Source organism: Phaethon aethereus (genome assembly GCF_964289735.1).
Source record: "Phaethon aethereus genome assembly, chromosome: 2".
NCBI classification, from domain to species: Eukaryota; Metazoa; Chordata; class Aves; order Phaethontiformes; family Phaethontidae; genus Phaethon; species Phaethon aethereus.
The window spans coordinates 127,575,083-127,596,529 of record NC_138582.1 but is presented as its reverse complement, the minus strand read 5'-3'; positions in this window follow the sequence as shown (position 1 = coordinate 127,596,529).

Sequence of the window (21,447 nt, the reverse complement as noted above, 5' to 3'; positions counted from 1 at the left end):
GCCTTGGTGTCCCCACCTGCAACCCAGAGGCCACAAGACTTCCCTTCCTTCACGAGGCCCTGCAAAACATTTCGACCCAAAGCTCTAGCTAAAAGCCGGTGTTACCTCGGTTCAGCTGATGATCATGGAACAGTTTGGGTTGGAAGGGACCTTTAGGTCATCTAGTCCAACCCCTCTGCAGTGAGCAGGGACATCTTCAACCAGATCAGGTTGCTCAGAGCCCCGTCCAACCTGACCTTGAATGTTTCCAGGGATGGGGCATCTACCACCTCTCTGGGCAACCTGTGCCAGTGGTTCACCACCCTCATCGTGAAAAACTTCTTCCTTACATCTAGTCAAAATCTGCCCTCTTTCAGTTTAAAACCATTCCCCCTTGTCCTGTCGCAACAGGCCCTGCTAAAAAGTTTGTCCCCAGGGCAAAATGGCGACTGCCCAGGAATTGGGGAAAGGAGAAAGGGAAAGAAAACCTCATTCTGTGGACCTGTGAAGCAGCACCACAAGTGAACATGTAAATGAAGAAGATCTTCATTTAGGAAAGGGCGGGTGCATTGGGGGCACTGTAAGGTAAAGCAAAGTAACCGAGCTGTGACCAGCATTCTGGCAGCCACAAATTCCCCCCTGGCAGCAACGCGTCGCTCACCAAGAGGCTCCGGTTGCTAAAAGCCCTTGAAAGAACCCAAGAAACAAGTTTTGAGCTGGTACCCAGCCGCCCTCACTGCCAGGCAGCGAGCACCCCAGGAGGAGCTGACGCCCGACGGGCGCGGGGTGCCTCTGCGCAGCAGCAAGGGGCGGGCAGCGCGAGACCCCCGGTCTGTGGGAATCTCCACGATTAGAAATAACTGCTTGTCCAAAGTATTACGATCACCACTTCAGCTGCTCCTTTCTGATACGCTGTGGTTTCTTTTTTCCACCACCTGAGCAGACCGAGCACATAGAGCACCAGAGACTGCGTGATGTTTTTATCTATTAATCTGTCTTTGCAGCACTCCTGGGTAAGTCAGAGAGAGCAACTAACCTTTTGATTTCCAACGCAACCAGCAGCTTGTAATCAAAGACTGCCCAAATCAGAAGAGTACAAAACTTCAGCTTCAACCCCCCCCCTTTAATTTCCTTCAGCAATTTATCACCTCTTTGCAGCTCACACATACAGAACAACCAGGAAAATTTCTTAACACCCCTTTGGCTAGCCACATGGAAGCAACTGCCACAGTATTTTTTTTATTATTGTTTTCAGGGCCTACGGCAAAGCAAACCTAAAAAAAAAAGAAAAAAAGAGCACCCAAAATCAAACTAAACTAGGAAAAAAAAATTAAGTACCTACCTTCCATAGGCAAGACACATGGAAAGAGTGTGAGAATCCACATGAAAGGGCAAAAGAATTTTTCTTTCAAACAGAATTACCCTGGAAAACATATTGAGAACAGTGTCATCTCTAAATACGTATTTACACTACCTACATACACACGTGTTTGTACGTGCATATATTATATATTTATACAAATTATTTTAAACACATTAGAGACGGGTGTTGCTTGAAGTTTCACATAGGAGCAGGAAAATGGGAAGTAAAATTCACTCCCTGCTCCAAATTCACTGGCACTGCATATTCATTTAATGATTTTTCTATTCTATTCTATTGCTCTCCCCCTCCATCAAACCCACTAGCCAAGCTCAGGCAGACTGTGCAATTCCAGCATGAATGGATTTGCCCTTGTTATTTCCCATTTATACGACAACCAATTCTCTAGTGAAGTGAATACTCAGGGCCTGGTTCTTTGCTGCTCCACAGGCTACACTCTCATTTTACCGCGGTGTGAAGTAGCGGTAAAATGATACCTTACTAATTGGTAGTGTTTTACACCCACTAACCAAACTCCTGGAAATGGTGATAATGAGTATGTGGAGTGCAAAGCCAGAGGAGTCAGAACTCAGGGGTTTACGGCCAGGAGAGGCGAGAGCAGGTGCCGCTCACTGGACTTGCGGTGCTGCAGCCTTACCACACAGGTGCTTGTGCAGCTATTTTCGTGCTCTGTGTGACCTGCTCGTAGCCATGCAGCCTTATTCAGGCTAGGGTTGTAGCTATCCTTTCTCTAACTTGCAATTGCGTTGATGGGATTCATAGCCAGGTTTTTACACCAAAGGTGATGGCTCTTATTCAAGAGTCGTCTTCTCTCTCCATGCCCAGCACAAGGGTGCATTTAAACCACATTAAATGCCAGAGACACATCCAGCCCAGATTTGAGACCACCACACGACAGACCTGTCACCGCCTCCCCTGAGGCTTGTAACCCTCTCACCACCGAGATTTGTGCCTTTCATCCCACATGAGCGTGACCAGGTTAATTAATTCCCCAGCACTCACACTTGTTCTTAACTCTGTGCTTTGATGAGATGCATTTCCACAAAGCCACAGCAAAAAGCAACAATTTCATTTCCAACCTACATTTCTTCATTAGGTGAGTGGGCAGCCAGAAACATCCCACTGCTCCTGACTGGCTGGCATACCTGGGTGTCTGTTCGGAGCTTCTTGCCCAGCTGTTAGACCGCAAGTTTTCTGAGGTGAGGAGTGTCTTTCTGTTGGGAATCTGTCAGTCTGCTGGTATAGCAGAGTCCTAACCTTTGAGTGGACACAGGCCCATCTTTCATCTCTCATACAGAGAACATGTAGAAAAAGAGAACTCTGCCCAAACCCTTTCAACTAGTCTTCGCTGAAGTGTTTTGTTAAGCTACTCAATGGGGCGAACATTTCACATGGAGCAGGTAACTGTTCCCATTACCCTTTCCTCTTGAGACTCTTTTTTCATGCAACATGTCTACTGCAGAGGAGAAAAGCATTCGTGTAGATTCATTTTGCTCTCACAGCCACTCAGTAGGAGGCAAAATCCCCTCTCTTCTATCTCTGTCCTTGATGGTCTTGCAAAGCCCACTGAGAAGAGGCTGACATGCAATCTGCTAAGTGCCAGCATTGCGGTTCCCTGCTGTGCCCTGTCTCCTGCATGCGCAGTAGACGTTTGCCTACTCACGGGCACTGGTGTATTGACACTGGGGTATCAATTTGTCCTTTCAGAAATGGGAAACATAATGGTCATGTTATTTTCCCTCCTGGGACCACCTATCTATTGGTAGTCCTAAAGCATCATTAATGCAGTATCCAAACACTGACAAACTGGCTTACAGAAGAGTTTTCCTTCTATGCCCTGTGTGCTTCATAGCAGATATGTTTGAGCATGTGAATTTCTATTGCTCATACCAGAGGCACAAGTGAGTGTGCATGTGTACAGACAGACTCATGGTGCTTCCATAGTAAACCCTGTGTAACCCATAATAGAATACGCTATCAGCCATTGTGACTCTTTTGATTTATCTTTTTTTTTTTCTTATACTACAGAACTTCCAGGAGTTCTTCCATTGCACACAGGATTTCCTTGGAGGAGGGGGAAAATACATCCGCTTGATGTTAGGCATCTTATTGAGACCTCTAAGCTGCCTGCCTGAAGCACTCTTCATAGCCACAGGAGAGAAGCGAGGTTTCACCCCATCATGAGAGGCATTATTTCTCTCCATGGACTGCAAAGGCACTCTGAGGTATTTGGCTTTCACTTATCTCCCTATGTCCAAGATACAGCTTATCGCTACAGCTAAAATAATCCAAGAGCTGCCAGAACTCCTGCCCATGAAGGAGATCCCCCTGTGCAGGCGATCTAGCAGTCTCACGGCCGCTGGGGACCCCATTCAGTACATTCATCTGGGGTGGGGTGGGGGAAGGGGCCTTCTCTTTCAGCAGCACCCCACAGGTACAGGTAAGGACAAACTGTGCCCCAGCACCTAGATGAAAAGAATTTTACTTTTACTTCTACTTTCCTACTCTATTTGATTATTTTTAAAAAACCTCAAGATCTGCCTCTTCTCTCTCAGTTTTCTTCTCCTGACTCCATTGTATTCTTTCCCCCGTTCCATTCCTACTGCCTTACTGTAGTTTTTCTTCCCACTACTTAATGTACAACAGTGTATTAGGAAGACAGACAGATAAAACATTCCTACACTTGGGACAAGGCACAGCGGTTAACATAACCATGTATCTCCTTGGAAACAGGCTCACAGCAGAGCTCTAACTTTTACCTAGACTGAACTCTTCCAACTAGAATTTAAATAAATCGGAAGACAGTTTGCTATACTATGGCTGAGAGCAGCAAACTTTTTTAAAAAAAAAAAACTGTTAAGACTATTTCTAACTTGGACATTATAAGAGGAGACTTGGATCCAATATTTGGATTGTTTCTGAGCAACACTGTACCTGTCCAAAACCAAATACCAAGGTCCTGACTCATACTTAGGGATTGGGCTGAGCCACAATTTATTAACGTAAAGAAAGTCCTCTGGGAAAGGATCGCTATAGGGTTTCTGTAGTCTCACATCCTTCTCTGGGCATCTTTTGCTGGGAGGGACAGGAAACCAGCCTGGGTGGAGCTTTGGTCTGACCCGGAACATGTAATATGTTATCAGTGTTACCTGGTTATCCCAGAAATGCCTATGAGAGGATCTCCATCTGCATCTATTGTCAGTGAAAAAGTAATCCTTTGACAAAAGAAAAGAACTGAAAATTCAGCATAATGAATGTTTTCCAGCTGTAGATCCAGCTTTGCAGTTGTGGCTGTGTGGGCACACACTAAATGAAATGACCCGATGAAGTCAGGAATCCACACCGTTCTTTTAATTCAAATACTCAAGTAGCTCAAAAGTCACGTAGCCTACCCCTTATTTATTCAATAAAGTACTCTTTACTTCTCCATTTACTTTTGCCTTCACTCCAGTCCGATCTCAGAATAACTGTTGTACCTGAGTTTACCCAAGTTACCAATGGAGTGGTAAATCAAGCAATGCAATTTTGCTGCACGGCCAACTCAGAGTAACTGCCCCCCTGGGGCAAGCTATGTGAGGGATTTGATCCTATCCACCCAGGGAAGAAGGATGCTGCCATGTGGCCGAGCAGCGGTGGTTGTCAGCTGCGGCATGGAGAGGCAAGCAGCAGTCCTCAACACCTCCCTGCGCTCAGACCATGCTGGGGCACTGCTGTTGGCAGGGAGGGTCACGGGAATTGACACCAGTTTGCGAACAGACATCTTACAACCACCCATGGAAATTCAAGCAAAAATGGCTTATCATGGAAAACTCAGTAGCGCTGCAAAGAGTGGATAAATCTGTGCTAGAAGAATGCCAGGCAACTTTGGCCGGCGTACCTACGCCCTCCAGATGAGGACCTGCTTCTGCCTACAGCATCAGGCTTTTGACAGTGCAGCTTACGTGGATACCCCAAACTAACTGAGCTACACTGGTCAAAGCTTTTACTTTTCCCTTAGCGTAATCACATCAACAAAGGGCTTTCGGTAGTACAGCAATGCTGTTAAAAAAAATCACACTTCTAATCAAGAGTATTTTTCTGGTAAAAGTTGCTAGAGTGTGATCTTAAAGCACTTTACACTTGTGATTCTCCTCTGTCGTGCGCATGCCGCACCACGGCACTGCAGGAATCGGGAGCACTCACACAACATCAGTAGGCAATCTTCCTAGTCACAGCATGCGCCCAAAGCGTATATTAAATACCCATCAATATTTGGCATGAGAAGCTATTTGCCATCTCACTGTCACACAAAGACATTTCAGCCTTAAAGCTGTACCTGTACAGCTTTAAATTAAACCTGCCGGGGACATCTCTTGGCCACTGAGGCCAGCCGGCACAGGATAGCCTGCGTCGATGCTACCGGCCGCTCTTCTCTTCCAAACTCACGTGGTTGCCTCCGGTCTGGTCACTGGGAACAGCCTACGCTGGCTCCCAAGCACTGCCTGCATCCTGCTGGGAGGGCTGCTGCCTGCTTGGACGAGGTACCAGCACAGATGACCGAGTTCCCGTCCCAGGGATTTTCCCTGACGCTGTTTTTTGACTCAGATGGATGCAGACAAGGTGTCTGCACAGTGTATAACACACGCTGAAGATCTTTGCTTAGGTTCTTGCACAGAAGAATTAGGAGTCTATAGGTTCGGCTCAGCAGTCTTCACAAACAATGGTTCAGCAAAGCATTTACACATACGCTTAACTACAAATCAGCTGAAATCTGAGAGGAATAAGCCCAGCTTCTGTGCTTTGCCATAGCAAAGTGGAAGACCCGTAGGGAACGCAGACCTTCCAGATGCCTCTGGCAGCCTTGCAGCAGATGTGTGGTACATGTCATGGTGGCTGCATGGCCTATAACCAGAACCTGCCCCACTTTGACCACAAAGATGGTGGCCCTGCAGGTCTGTCATACCCACAGTGACTTGACATATCTCCCAGTGACTTGACAACCCTTCAGAGCAGAGGAAACGGAGAAGTCACAGAAGAATGCAACAGCCACAGCTACTGTAGGCAAGGGAAGCTTTGCAGGGACAAGCCATGATTTTACTAGACCACTTAAGACAGCTGGCAGTAACATATATAAAGAAAAAAAATTGATGTGCCCAAAAGCTCATCCCTTTTTTCTGACTATCATTTGAACTAGTAACAGGTACTGCCTCCCCCTTGCTATTTTTCTGAGACCAGCCCAGCTGTTAAAATTGCTCTTGCATCAGCTCTCTGGAGAGAAGCTGATCACCTAAAACCAAAACTAAACCTGCTGTTTCTAGGCATGATGCAACTTCTTCATACTGGTATCAGAGCAATCTGCCTCCCTTTCCAGGGCATAATCCCTGAAACCAGAAATTGAGGCTGGATTAATGATTGGACTTGATGATCTTGAAGGTCCTTTCCAACCTTAGTGATTCTGTGATTCTGTGACTAACCAACACAGCTATCAAAAGACACATGGCTACAGCAGGGAGTAACTTCCCCAGCCATTGTGTGAGCGTCATGTCTGCAGATAGCATAACGAAGTCCCAATGGTGGGAAAGACATGAGATTAGATTAGATTGGATCAAATCAGATTTGATTAGATCAGAATTAATTCAAGATGGGTGCCTTATTATCTCTCGACAGGGCTCTTGCTCTCATGCTGGGATTTTAGGAAGCCCTGAAACATCTTGAATGGTTAGAAAACATAAATATGTTTGTATTCTGCCCACAATTTGTGATTTTGTTATTGTTAAAGATTTAAGAGGTTACTGAGGTGTGAAACCAAATTGTAATCCTGTTCATGACAGATGTACTGTACTACCAACACTGTTGGAAGTGCTAAATGACAATGTCACATGGACAATTTTTAGCTGGGAAGGAGAGATGCACTCACAGTTTAAAGGACAAATAAACACTGCAGGTTTAAAGATTCGCACAGTAAAAAATAAATACCCTCTGAACACAATGGTTCCTCTCTCAGGACATGGTTACCTGTTTGCACCGTACAAAACCAACAGCAGCATAATGTTCCCAACCCAAAATAGCTGCTACATTTTTGTTCTGAAGGTTGTTAGACAGAATTTTTGCATATTCTAAAAGTCTGAATGCACCAGTGAACAACAGCTAACTTCTCCTATGTTTCGCATTGTGCAGACTAAGTGCTGACTTCTTTATTACTTGCTAACAGGATTCCTCAGCCTCCTCTTGCCCTCATTTTTTCTGCTGAAGTAATGACTTGAGTCCAAACACCTTAGGTTCTCAGCAGGCCTCTCTCGTTCCCCTCCATGCACATGAGGGGAAATGCCACACTCCCAGTTTATGCACAGAAACACACAAGGAAGAGTTGAGGGAAATGGCAAACTGGATGCATTTCTTCTCATTAGGGCAAGTAGGAACACAGAGCTTTCTCAAGGAAATATGCTTTATATACGTATACAGCTGGAAAGATTTAATTGCCATATATGCCTGTGTAATAGCTTCATTCTTGTGCGCTCCCTATCTCCTCAACCCTCTAAAGTTTTTCTGGAGTTAAATAGGGAATGGCTTCAAGGTTCAGCCACAAACTATTGCTTGTACCCAGGAAGGTGGCCATTAGATGCGTGTGCAGAAAAGTGGAATGAAAGACAGGGCTGGAAGGTGTCCCAAAGTTTCTTAGGCTCCCCACTGTCTACGTTGTGAGAAGATATCACAAAAATCAACTTAGGCATGACTTAAAAGGCAAAACCAAAATAAATTCTCCAAACACCACTGATGTAGAGTGATGGAGCCATTCAATCAAGTCATCAGTGGCCTCAGATTTATCCTGAAGGCAGATCAGATCCAATCAGCTTCCTAACTACTGTTTTTTTTACAGATTTCTTACAGGAATCAGAAGAATTAGGCCATGTTGATGCTGAGGCTTCTTTTCTTTTTGGGGGTACCTCTCTCTTCTGTTGTTTGAAGAGTTAACTGCATGGTACAAGATGTTTCTCTGTGTTCTTGGAAACCCATGGTCACAACCACAGATCTAACAGAGTTTTAAATGCAAGGGCACATCCACATTCATGTGCCAAGGATAAACAGATCGAATAACAGGAAAAAAATTGAGCCCACTTTAAGGTATTCTTGGGTTTCTTTCTGTCTCCGTATTTTGTTTTACTGTTTGCAGTGCTACTTCACCGTTTATTGATATTGGAGTGGATAAGGCAGACTGCATCATCAATCACATTTGAGAGGAGAAATCACCACAGGGATGGCACACCTGAAAACATCCCTCCTTGGGCTGCCTCTTCAAATCCACTGCAGAACCACAGGTGTGGCTTTTGTGCCATTCTGAACAATTTATACTCTCATGAAAGAGAAATGGAAGAGGGATGTGAAGGTTGACACCACTTTGGATACTACCGTACCAGGCTTGGGAGCAACATCAAGAAGCTTCCTTTGGATTCCCTCCCCATAATCTCGTGCCCTGCACAGCTTGGTTCACATCCATCAGATACAACCCACATTCAGCTCTGTCATCCATGCCCCATTTTTATCGATGCTAGTCATATTTTTAGGAATTGGGTATTAACCATAATTTCTATGGACTTACCTTTGTCTGCAACTCTCACACTGTCTTGGATAAAAGAAGAAATATTTCTTGAGATGTATTTAACTATTTTCACCTGGTGAAATACTGCTGTCAGATGCTCCCCTCCACCTCTTCTGTGTGCAGGCCCAGAGGCGCCGAAGAACGGCAGCAATGACAGAAGTGCATATATGGAGATAAACGTATGGTCATTTCGAAGTTTGGCGTAACTATTGTCTATCGAAACCACAGAAGGTGCTTCCGGTGAGCGTGTTTCTGGCAAAGGATTTCAGAGATGACATTTAAAAAGCACAAGCGAGAAGCTTTAAACTATAATGTGTTACTAACACAGCTAAAGCAGTCTGACAGCCCCCAGCAGACATGAGGCAGCCTGGGCGCTCCGTCTCAGCTGCTTCCCTTGGTCTCTGCCTGCCAGCCCCTGAGCCTTGGTAGGCACAGACACAACTTCTCCTGGGAGACGTTATTTGGAACAGATTTCGCTTTTATCCCTGCTTCGAGATAAACACTTTGTCTTAGGCACCCACGGTGGCAGGAGGCAGGTTTCCCTTTATTTTGCCTCAGGTGACGATACCAACCACCAGGTTTTGGAGGCAGCAGATCCGCGATGTGAGTCACCACAAGAGCCCTGGTCTAGGCTATTTTGTCATGACAGTGCTTTTGAACTCTGGTGGCACAGCCAAAGCACAAGAGGCACAGCAGCCTGGGCCCTACGTAAATGAAGTGACTACGAAAGGCAAATTCATTGCCCATTGGCACTGGCAAGCTGGAATAAGACCACAGCAGAGCTAAACTCTAGACTGACGGTGCTACATTAGGTGGTTTGCATTTAAGAAAATACATCCTGAAACTGACCCTGTGTTATGCTCTCACATAGAAGTTATTTCACAGTTGTTTGAAGCCATTTTGTCCTGACGATACTCAATCTAGGGACAAAGAAAGCAAGACCCAGTAAAAAAAGCAAGCAGGGTCTAGAGACTGATGGCAACACATAGATCAGCAGCTGGTTGCCACACAGCTGCCCACACAGCCAGGTCTTCTCTAAGTTCCTCTGAAGCCTGGTCTAAACCTGGGAGCAGCAGCCACGCTGGAGAGGAGTCTGTTTTTTCAGACAGATATACCAGGAAGATCTCATATGCAAATGCAGCTACAGTGACATAAACTCACCTTATACCGTACGTGTTATTTCCCCTCCTCAACCAGCATCGCTACAAAATTTCTACAGCCTTTATTCTGACCTGAGTCTCTGCAGGGAGAGTGTACTACTTTAGCTAGGCAAACTGACTTTATTATACTCAATGCTCTTCAGCAGCTTAAGCACCTTGTCAACTAGACTTTTAGCAGCAGAGGGCTCTTTCATTTAGTTTGCAAAGGCATGACACCATGCTACAGCTAAGAGCTGAGGGAAGGTGCTTTTGAATAATACCACTAAATAAGACTGGGTTACCAATGCCCACTTTCACAGTATGCTTCATTTGCCAATTTATCACAGTTTTAAGAGCCTTCTGGCCATGTGCTCCGCTTTGTCCCCCAGCTGGAGTCAGGGATGGAGCATGGGGTCTAAATCAGATCTGTTGCCCACGGAGGAGGTTTCTACTCCAGCTGGCCTGGTGGAGGTAGATCCCACGGCTGCAGCAGAAGTTTCTGCTCCCTCAGTTGTGCCAAGCCCTGCTTCAGCCTGCTGTGTGGCCACATGCTAACGGAGGACGTAGAAACCACTCATGAAAGACTGGGAGAAAAAGGGACACTTAAGTCAGGTTTTGGGTTTGCTTTTTTTTTTTCCAGGCAATAAGCAAAATTAGCAGCTTTAATTCAGGCTAGACATATGTCCTTTGCAATAGGGAAGGTAATGAACTGAAAATGTGCTCAGTTTTTCTCCTTAAAGCTTTAAATCAAGAACATATCTGAAAAATATGCCCTAGTTCAAACAGATATTAGAAGAGTCCTCAAATTAATGTCCTTCTGATGTAACCTCTATTAATCTGAGGGAAACTGGCAGGTATAGGGAAACCTTACTATGGTGCTAGAACAGTTACTGCAACATTGAAAATATGTTTGTCGAAGCAATCTTGAGAAAAGCAACTGCGCATTTGCAGATAATTACTAAGGAGGTCCATCCTACATCCTCGAACAGCAGCAAACGTGAAGTGCAAATGAGCCTAAGGTTGCTCTAATTTGACCCTTTAGAAGAAGCTGGACAGCTGAAGTGCAGCTTTCCCCACTTCAGAACCCTCTCCACCTCTTCAGACTGATTTCTGAACTTGACTTCTTATCCAGAGCTCGGCAGAAAGCTGAAGTGTGTTTGAAGACTGGACAAAATTACCTGCACAGAGTTCAGAAATTGAACTACCCTGGCAATGCACATTGGGTGGCATAGAGGGATTTTCATACAGCAGGATTTTACACAGGTTATGCTACTGGTTCCAGTCAAAAAGTTATGAGTGGGTGTAGAACTTAGATTTAAGAAAGTTTGTCTTTTTCCTTTACTTTCATTATGCAGGCTAGCAATAACTAGTAGGAATATATTGCTTTATAGAATATTCTGAAACTTGTAAGAACTTTACACCTCTAAAAGAGTAGTAATGGAAAGAGAGCAACAGTGAAGTGGAGGCAAAACAAAAGGACAGATTCAGCCCTCCTTTCTCTTTGAAATAACTTGCATTACGTTCTGCTCTGGCTCACTTCTCCAGGTACGTCCTAGACATTCTCCTTTGCTCCTCCCCACCTTCCCCTTGTAAACTCTGAGCTCCCTTACAAAATAAAGCATTTTCTGATGGCATCAAGCACAGTGATGGGTTTCTACAACAGCAAGCATTTAGTTATTTGAAAAGCCATCTTTCCTGGTTCTATAACTTCTCCTCATTGAGCTGCTTAGTAGAAGTTTCCTCAGTTATATCTCAGAAGGTTGCTTTTGTACCAAAGTAAAGTTTTCATCAAATCAATACAAAGCTTTAATGGCATTGCAAAAGCTCTTCAGAACTATGGATATCTTCAATCAACAGTCTCTCCTCAAAGATACAAGGATGCTCAGAAAGCACATCCAGGCAAAATGAAATATGATGACAGACTGAAAGGATGGCAGGACTAGCATTAAACTAGAATCTGGATTAAAAAGATCAGGGCTAGGAATTAGCTATTCCCACAAGCTTCCAGGCTCAAAAGACAGTGAAACTTGTGAAGTAGTTGTCTTGAAAAAGAGAAACACAACATCAAAACAATTTCAGTCAAGATGAAGCCTATATCTCAAGGAAAATTTGCAAAATTATTGTGGTTTTTTTTAAAAATCTGTGTTTAAACCAGAATTTAAAAAAAATCACAGTGAAAAAAAAATAGTTTGAAAGTGTTTTCAGCTCCCAGAAGCTTCAAAACATGACCCAAACAGATGTGGAAACATAATTAAACTAGTAAAAAACCCCATTGTCAGTCTTTTTAATTTAAATTGATCCCTGGCCTAAAGGATTCTAAACCAAAGTAAATTCTTAATATTCCTAAACTATTTGAAGGTTTCCAAACCAGTTTGCCACTCTCGCATAGAGACAATGCTTAGAAAGCTGAAGAAGTTCAGAGCACTGGTTCTCATTTTGTCTCTTTGTCCAGTTAAAATACAGACCATGCCAAAGTTTGACTTTCCACAACAGAATTAGAAACATAAAAACCTCCACAGATTTTTGAAGTAACTTTAGTAACTTTTAAAGTAATTAGATTCTGTTATATCAACTAGAAAATAAAATTATCAGTAATAGAATCACAGGTATTTTTTTTTTCCAAATCCACTCTGCTTTATCACTGCTTATACATATTCTGGCTTTTTTTATGTAGGGAAAGCAGGAAAAAAAAAAAAAGGGAAAAGGCTGTTTGGCCTCACATGTCTTCGATCCTTTTAAATTACAGGATCACTGGGAAATGAATGGAAGCAGATACACACATGAGCCAAAGGGCTAAATGATTGTTTTGTGAATAAGAAATGTCATAAGAACATTATAAAGCCTGTCCTAGGTTAGACTGTATTTAGCTGATATCATGTAGACAGTTAGGAAAGTGCATGAGAAGAGGAAAAACATGTAGTGATATTTCCTGAGACTATTCTCCCAATGATTTGAAGTTCAGGAAATTTGTAAGCCAGAAGATGAGGCTTTATGTTTAGCAGCCCCAGTTGGGTTTATGTGCTATGAATTTGCCTATTCCCCTTCCTAGCTCAACTGAAAAGGAACATGTTCCCAGGTTTGCACACAATAAACTCTGTTGTGTTTATTGTGTAATACGAGAATACTGTGTGAACACAGTAAGCATGTGTTCATCACTGAGTTGTGACAAAATAGCACTCGATACTGTAGCGCAGGTTACCAGCTTCAAAATAATTTATGGGGAGTGCAAAAATCCGTGTGCGAAAAAAATCTCTGAATATGGTTTGATCTGATAGTTAATATCTCACATATATTCTAACAGTGTTTTAAAACCATATAATTCCATGTATTCACAGCGGTTGATATTAAAAAATAAAAAGGTAAAATGAGACTAATAGCAGAGTCAGAAAGAAAACTAACAGAGTGTGCTGGTTTTGTAGAGTTAATTTGTAGTAGCTAGTGTGGGGCTGTGTTTTGGATTTGTGCTGAGAACAGTGTTGGTAATACAGGGATGTTTTAGTTACTGCTGAGCAGTGCTTGCACAGAGTCAGGGCCTTTTCTGCTTCTCACACCATCTGCCAGCGAGGAGGCTGGGGGTGCACGGGAAGCTGGGAGGGGACACAGCCGGGACAACTGACCCCAGCTGACCCAAGGGCTGTTCCATACCATATGATGTCATACTCAGCATATAAAGCTGGGGGCAGAAGAAGGAAGGGGGAGACATTTAGAGTGATGGTGCTCGTCTTCCCAAGTAACCGTTACACATGATGGAGCCCTGCTTTCCTGGAGGTGGCTGAACACCTGCCTGCCCATGGGGAGTAGTGAATGAATTCCTTGTTTTATTTTGCTTGTGTGCGTGGCTTTTGCTCAACACACAAGTTTTCCCACTTTTACTCTTCTTACTTCTCTTCACTTTTACTCACTTCCCCCATCCCACCAAGGGGGAGTGAGCGAGCGGCTCTGTGGTGCTTAGTTGCTGGCTGGGGTTAAACCACGACACAGAATTGCATTGCAAACCTAGTGCTGAGATCAGCTAAATCATTAACATACACTATGAAAGGTATAGCTTCTTTTTATCCATAGAGCATACCAGGTGGGTTTTTGAATTAAAAAAAAAATAATGTAAGGGAAGGCAATAAGGCTTCTGATTGTTTCTTGCATTCAAAATATACTTTTCTAGTCCCTGAAGCTAAAAAATAGCTAACACTCATCACAGGAGACACAGGAGAAGGGAGACACCTGACTCTGTGGACAAGACCTTAATTAGAAAGTCTACAGTCTAGCACATTTTTATTTTTAATACTTGTATAGCTTTAATGCTAGATTAGCACTTTGGAGAAGGGATATCTTTCTTAGAATGCACCGGTTTTAACACTTTAAGGTGACAGAGATCACAGTAAAGCATGCTTTTAACTAACAACAGAGCACCCTCAGCCTTTTTAAGGAGAAAAAGGCAATGGGAAAATAGGGAAAACTGTGAGTTATCTTAATGTGTCACAGAACAGTGACACAGAAAGACCACATGCTCAGATCATGGTTAATTTTTAAGGGCTGGAGACTAGCACAAAACAAGAAAAAAAACACAAAGAAAAATAAGAAGTAGTGATTTCTAGGAGAGGAAAATTAACTTCAAAAGGGATTTCCAAGTGCTGCAGATGATGGGAATCAAACCTGTTACTTCCTGATCCTTCTGAATTAGGTCTGTTTTTTGCGACCAGGCAATGTGAACAGGACCAGGCACACACAGTCCCTGCATTGACAGAATGGTACCCAAGAGCCCCTTCGACTGGCAGCTCAGCCGTGCTCCTCACGCCTTTCACACGGGGTAAAAGCCGCAGGAGCTGGGTGTGTGGCAGGGAGCTGTACCCTTCTGGGCCAAACAGGCAAAGCAAAACCAAGGTGACGGGAGGGAAAGAAAAAAAATCATTAAATCAAAATGCAAACCATTTATACATCAATATGTTAAAAATCCCAGCATTAAAAAGAGCAGATGACTGACGGAAACCACATCTCTTTAAATTGGCAGCGCATCAAAATATTTTTAAAAATAATTGGAGAGGTGCAAACCACTGAGGGGACCCTGCTTCTTGCGAACTGGAAAGCGGCTTGTACTTCTCAGGACGTGACTGGTGTTGACCCTTTTGCATGAGAACGCGCTTCCCGCGCGAGCCCCAGACAGGGGTCCCTGCCAACCGGTACAGCCAGGACCGGCCCCTGTGGACACCCGATTGCAATGGGGTCTGCAGCGACATGCAGCACTCAGGATGCACTTTCAGCTGTGTCCAGAAGCTCTGCTCCTTGGCAGGGATGAGGTGATGTTCAGGAGATGGGGTTTTTGGGCTGTGGATGGTGACCTCAGGAGCCCCTCATGTTGCAAGCAAGGCTGGAGCACCCCGCAGGCGTGCAGTGGGACAGTGTGGTCCCACAGCAGGTCTAGGGTGCTGGTGCGGGCTGTTTGGGCTATGTGGAAGTGTTGACTTTTCCCATGGTGCCCCTTTTCTTCCCCAAACGTTACTCCCAGCAGGAATGTGCCCCTTTTCTGGGTACAAAGGGAGGGATGGGCAGAGCCACAGTAAGGGCTCAGCCCTGACAGGTGGCCTGGAGCTAGGTCTCAGCTTCACCTCCCACAGCTGTGATTTCATGGTATGGAGTATTTGGCGGCAGCGCCAGGGCAATGAGCCGCAATCTCGCTGGGCTGCTGCTCCTCTGCCACCCTCACAGCTCCTGAGACTGCTCGGGCTCCTCTGCACCCAGCTGGCAGGGTCCTCCCCTGCCCTTCTCCAGCGACCACCCAGCAAGGCTGTTTGGGGGGAAGGAGCCAGCCCTGGCTGCAGAGCGGCGTTTTGGCAGCCAGGGCAGCCAGGGCCAGCCGTCTCCCCAACTCCCCTCGGTCCGGGCACGCTGCCGGGCTGCGATGCACCGGGCAAAGGGACCAGCGCCCAGCTTGGCCTCCCTCCGCAGGTTCCCACGCACACTAGCGAGGCCTGATGAACAACAGAGGATGCTCTGCTGGGGCTGTCAGAAACAAACAGCGCAGCTACCCTCGGCGGGATTGCTTCAAGCTGCAAACAAAAGACGACAAAACAAAACACACAACAGATCCCCCTCCAGGCCTGCAGGGCAATCAAGAGGAGGCTGACAATGGCAGGGTCCCTCCAGCCCCTTGCCAAGGACACTCACCCCCAAGGACAAGCACACGCCGCTGCCTCGCAGAGCCCCTGGCCACTCGCCAGCCCTTTTGTCTAACACGTATCGAGCCCATCCTTGCTTGCAGACCGCTCTGGCTATGCCAAAGCTGCGTCTACCACCGGCCTCCTTGCCAAGAGTTCAGCGCCTCTCCCCACCACAATCTCTACCCTCCAGTGCCAGCTTCTGCCCACCCAACTCCTCCTCCTCCTCCCCGGGGAGCGGCAATGCCTGCCCGAGCTGGATGCGACGTGGGGGTTAACAGCCGGTACCTAGAAATGAGTCAGCAAGTCCCTTGCCCCCACAGTCACTGTCTGGTTTCCAGAAACACTGACCGTTTCCAGATCACCCCAGTTTCTGATCAATACGTCAGAAACACAACTCTGAGCCTCAGAAGTGGAAGAGCACACAGCTAAAAGCCAGCACTGCGCTCCACAGGCCAGCACCTCAGAGGGGTATGATGGAACCCGAGATCACTTTCTGTCAGACACCAATTTGTCAACCGAAGGTCTTCAGTTGGATACCATTACATGTGTGCAATTAATGACACTCATTCAGCACAAACTGCTGCCATAAGCACACTGAAAAGCGCAGTGCTTGCATCTGTTTCTGAGGCTTGCAGTCCCCATCCTACCTCCCTTCCACTGTTGGCACCTCTTTTTAAAAAAAAAAAAAAATACAAGGACACTAAGTTTTTGACTTAGTAGCAAAAAAATTTGCTCTTCTCTAAGCTAATGATGAAGGTGTGATGGCCAGGGCTGATAGGATTAGGAGGTTAAGGTTGGTCTGGCTGAGTGCTGGGGCACTTATCCAAATGGCTACCCCAATCTCTCGCAGCTTCTGAGAAACACATGGAGACTGAAGAAGAGAACATGATTTCTGTGAGCTGTTGTTATGAGAGAGGCAGGAAATACCGTGAGAACAGGTTTTCTCTGCATACATCAGTGTTGCCACTTTCCAGACCAGAGGGAAGTCCTCCACAGAAAGGCTTTCAATGGAAATGCTCAGTCAGCAAACAAGTTCACCAACATTTTTAGGACTCCAAGGAACACAGCTAGTGGGCCCTGTAGTACAGGCTTCAGACCAGGGACACTGTGTTTTTCACTTGATTACAAAGTGTTACAAGCAAATGTTCACACTACCATGATTTTCCAGGAATCTGAGCACTTTTAGAGGCAAATGCAAATATAAATACTCTGATGAAGAACCTAAACTTGGAAATGAGCATTTTGGTCCATTAGGGTCTACATATCACAATCAACGCCTGCTGACTTTCAGCGTTGTCAACCTGTACAGATTATTGTAAATCCCGTGATTGGGGCACCTCTCCTAAAGTCCTGCATCCTAAAATCATGTTACTTGATAACAAGCTCAGGTTCTTGGCTTTTTTTTTTTAAGGAAGAAAAGCAAATCAAGCACACTCGTGATAATTAAACAGCCCACCCAGAATGTTTATAACAGTCAATGTAGTGCTTGAACCTCAGCTTCTGTGACTTATTTTACAAAATGTTATCAATAACAAAAAGCCAAAACTGATTGAAAAAAAAAAAAATTGAGATTCAGTGGGAGGGAGGAAAAGAAAAAGTCTGAAGTTGTTTTGTTTCAAAGATCTTTAACAGTCTTTCCCATTTCTCTTTATCACGTATATATTTAAGCTTTTTTGAAGGAATATTGATTATTATTTATATATAAAAAAGACTATAATATGTATAAAGGAAAGGCATGGTGCCTTTTACACAAACATAAAGGAATAATTCCTTGAAAAGCACTGTATGTTTCTGTGCAAGTTCCTTACTGATTTTTAAAATTAATTCTTTTTGTTGTTGAATAATTTTTTTTCCCCATTTTGTCCATTTCTCCCTGTCAACTCTCATACCGAGAACTAGTCACCCACATTACACTCGATCATTCATTTAACATCAGCTGGCTTACAGCCCTTCAGATTTACATTCTGCTTATTAAAACAGATTCCAAACCGATCATTTGCATTTTGGCTTACCCAATCACATAAATTTCGTTTCTGCAATATTAAGTTCAAACAGTCCCCGTTTGCAGCTCGTGAGTAATTCTTAATTTGCTCTTGCCACCAATTAAAAAAAAAAAAAGCCTGCTAGTTTATTCAACCAAGTCTCCATTAGTCATCATGGGCCTTGTAACTAACAAACACGGTTTTCATTTCATATACTCATTGGCTGTTCAGGGTGAGGGTGGAGGTATGTGGGCTATGAGTGGGAGAAAAGAGGTTACTGAGGTTAAAAAGAGGAACATATGACTGTGTACGCCCCTGGTACCCCCGCTGCTTATTCCCTCTTTGCTTTGCGTCTTATGCTGGTAGGCACACAGCCGGCAGGCTCACCCAAAGGTCTGTTGCTTAGGTAGCAATTTCTTCTGCCCGTATTAGCTAATGGATGTGGTTGTGCATGTGGTTTTGTTTCAGCATGTGCAAATCCAATACAAGTCCAATAAAGTTTGGCACATGCCTGTATTTTCCCCAAGATATTTATCTAACATGCTTAGCTATATAACGGGATGAGTGTTACTAGAGGTTCCCCTAAATTTGTGTTGAATTAATTTATGCCTAATACATGTGCACAAAGGCAAACACACCCAAACACACGACTATACCTGTATTAAAGAGATGGATCTTCACCGCAGGTTCTCCCCTGAACATTATCAGTACAGAGCTCGACACAGCTGGGAAATCACACTGACACCAGAGACTTAACACCCTGGCCTGCCTGAGCTCTGCACAGTCTGAGAACCAGCAAACAAAAACAAGGCAATTCAGGGCACGCTTAAAGTCATCCTGCCAGTTCTGTCTTCCTACAATAAAGTGGTCACAGTTTTTGACCCGCTGCGTGCTGCTGCCGCTGCCCCAGAGCCCTGGTCTCACTTTTGCAGAAAAATCTCTGGGCAAGATACTCATTACCCTTGTGCAAACCTCAGTGTCACCCACTGAAGATGTTCCAGCTGTCACTGGGGACAGTACGGTCCGAGTTCAGTGCTTTCTTCAGAGTCTTTGCACGAAGGGGCTCCCTGCGATGGTGAGCAGCTCCTCCCTGCCAGGCAGATCAGGCAGCGGCTGCAGCTGCATAAGCCAAGGGAGACGCAGGTCTCGGCTGTCTCTCACAACAGGCTCAACCAACTTGGGCTGGAGGGATGGTTTTGTTCCAGGATCATCTGACATATTCACCCAGCACTATCTCTGACCAGCACTGGCAGGTGTCTCCAGGCACCGTCCCACCCCAAAACACACTAACAGCGATGCCTGCACGGGATCAGCCCAGGGACTGGTCAGCACCCCCAGAGGAATCTGTGGGAGGCACTGAACTGGGAGGGCTGCCCCCACGGAAATCCCCACCTCCGCTGGAACGAAGGGGCAGTGGTTGTCTTTTCCTCTTCTCCCCTTCCTCAGACATTTCCTGCTTGGCTTGAGTGGATTTTGTTCATTCCCTATTTATAACTAGAAAGCGGAAAACACTTACTGCCTTCCTGGTGGTTCATACTCTAAAGTGACACTTAAAGAATGGAGAAACAGCTGAAATCTAGGCCATTTCAAAAACAAATTAAACATCAGCCCTAGTTACTACACCTGTCCCTGAATCCCCCCTAATAATGTTTGTGGTTTTGCATCACATTTTCCTACGTTTAAAAAAATATATTGAAATTATCTCTTTTGTTGCCAGTTGAAGAACCCACAAACAAATGGGTAAATCTGACTAACTGGTTAAGCAGAGAAAACAATGGAAATGTGTGTGCACCAAAGGCTGTCAACAACCCCACAAAAAGAATTGGAAAGACAGAAAAAAAATCTTTAAGCTCTTGTAACAACAAAATGTCAAAAACAAACAAATAACAGACAGAAGTGGGAGCTAAGTGTTGACTGTGCCTCATTAAGAGTTTAGCGAACAAAGCAGTCCCAGTCTTCCCCTGGGCTGCCCCAGTCCAGCCCTGGGACTATCCTGTGGCTTTCAGAGAATTTGCTCCAGCAATCCACCCGCCAGCAAAATTGCAGCTGATTCCAGAGATCTCCTGACGAAGGTATCAGATGCTGCATGGTATTTTAGGACAGCTATTGGGAATCCTTTCTGCTGTCCCCCCACCTTTTAATTATTGTTAATACAATTTGACTGAAATTCTGTCCTGACATTCAGATAATGGTATTTGTAGTGCCTCTTTATTTTTCTTCCTTTTTTTTTTAAATTCCCTTTTTATGTTTTTATGCTGTAACCTAGAATAGGTTGTGAATTTCCTGGCTTCTGTGGGTTAGGTAGGAAACTCAATGTTACTATTTTGATGTAGAAAGCAGATATTTTTGTGGTCATGCTTATCATAGCTGAGCTAAACTCAACAGGAAATGGCATTTATATTTGCCTGTTGGCTCGAGGTGCATATCCCACAACTACAGTGCAGAAAGAACTGATAAACTGATGGGAAACTGATGAAGGCCAACTTAGACAGAAGGAGCTGGCAGGTGATATGCTGGTGGTCCAGGTATAAACCATACCAAGAAAATACACTGCTGCCTTCAGTGTATTTGCATTCAGATATTTGTATGAAGTCAGGATCAGCTACGAAGTTTTGGTTACCAAACTGGGATTGGTTTTACGCTGAAGGAAGGAGGCTTCAGAAGGCAGAGCTCCATGAAGAAGCTTAGAGCTTGCCTTCTCCTTCACTTTTTTCTTCTCAACTAACTGTCACAGCTAATCCTCTTTTTGTCATAGTCTAAAATTAAGACATAGTTGCTGGAAATCCATGGGGAGAAGAATCCAAACTAGGGAGTTAGAAAATACGCATTTATACATTTTTTTTCCGTGAAAACTCACATGCCCACACAGAGCAAGGTTTGGTACAAGACACCCATGGGACTGCTGCAGCTTGGAAGTTGGAAAGGACAAAAGACTTTAAATAGCACCACAGGTCCCTCCTGTCCCTCAGGTTGGGAGACTGTGGCAAGGATACTAAAAAGTAGCTATGGTTTGGGTGGGTGTGGAGCTGGGTCTTGAGATGCAACATTTTGAGGGGAATCTGTGGGAAATGGTGGTACCCACCCTGTACTGAGCTCTGACTCCAGTGAGGTTCTGGCCTCACCTTGCCTCTTTTAAAAGGGAATTTTTCTCCGAGTTTGTCCTCTCTGGGCTCCAGCATCATGATTAGACTCAAAGACAAATACAATCTAAAACCTCCAAGGGAGTTGTATCTCATTC